Raw genomic sequence first — 1,108 nt, forward strand, 5'->3', positions numbered from 1 at the left:
CCAAAAAAAAATTTTCTTTTTTTTGACTAAAATCGATCCGGGGGGACCCGGGGAGATCGGAAATTCGATTCAAAGTTGTTTCCTGCATTTTGGCGAAAAACTAGAGTCGAAAAACTGTGCAAATTGGGTTAAATGTGGGGGAAAAAAAGGCAAACTTTGAGCGGCTGTAACTTCGGAACTAATTCAGATAAAGCATCCTGGTTTTTTGTGCCGTATAGAACCAGACATTGGCTACCCACCCACCAAAATGCAACCCTGTAGCACTTCTGGTTCACCTTCAGGGGCAGCTACAAAAAGTCGTATTGAAACGCAAAAAACCGGCCAAAATCGGCCATTTTTTAGTCATTTTGATCAGGAAAAATTTCTAAGTTGGACCAAAAAAAAATTTTCTATTTTTTGACTTAAATCGATCCGGGGGGACCCTGGGAGATCGGAAATTCGATTCAAAGTTGTTTCCTGCATTTTGGCGAGAAACTAGAGTCGAAAAACTGTGCAAATTGGGTTAAATGTGGGGAAAAAAAGGCAAAATTTGAGCGGCTGTAACTTCGGAACTAATTCAGATAAAGCATCCTGGTTTTTTGTGCCGTATAGAACCAGACATTGGTTACCCACCCACCAAAGCGCAACCCTGTAGCAATTACGGTTCGCCTTCAGGGTCAGCTACAAAAAGTCGTATTGAAACGCAAAAAACCGGCCAAAATCGGCCATTTTTTAGTCATTTTGATCAGGAAAAATTTCTAAGTTGGACCAAAAAAAAATTTTCAATTTTTTGACTAAAATCGATCCGGGGGACCCGGGGAGATCGGAAATTCGATTCAAAGTTGTTTCCTGCATTTTGGCGAAAAACTAGAGTCGAAAAACTGTGCAAATTGGGTTAAATGTGGGGGAAAAAAAGGCAAACTTTGAGCGGCTGTAACTTCGGAACTAATTCAGATAAAGCATCCTGGTTTTTTGTGCCGTATAGAACCAGACATTGGCTACCCACCCACCAAAGCGCAACCCTGTAGCAATTACGGTTCGCCTTCAGGGTCAGCTACAAAAAGTCGTATTGAAACGCAAAAAACCGGCCAAAATCGGCCATTTTTTAGTCATTTTGATCAGGAAAAAT

This window comes from Lottia gigantea (genome assembly GCF_000327385.1).
Source record: "Lottia gigantea unplaced genomic scaffold LOTGIsca_408, whole genome shotgun sequence".
Classification (NCBI taxonomy): Eukaryota; Metazoa; Mollusca; class Gastropoda; family Lottiidae; genus Lottia; species Lottia gigantea.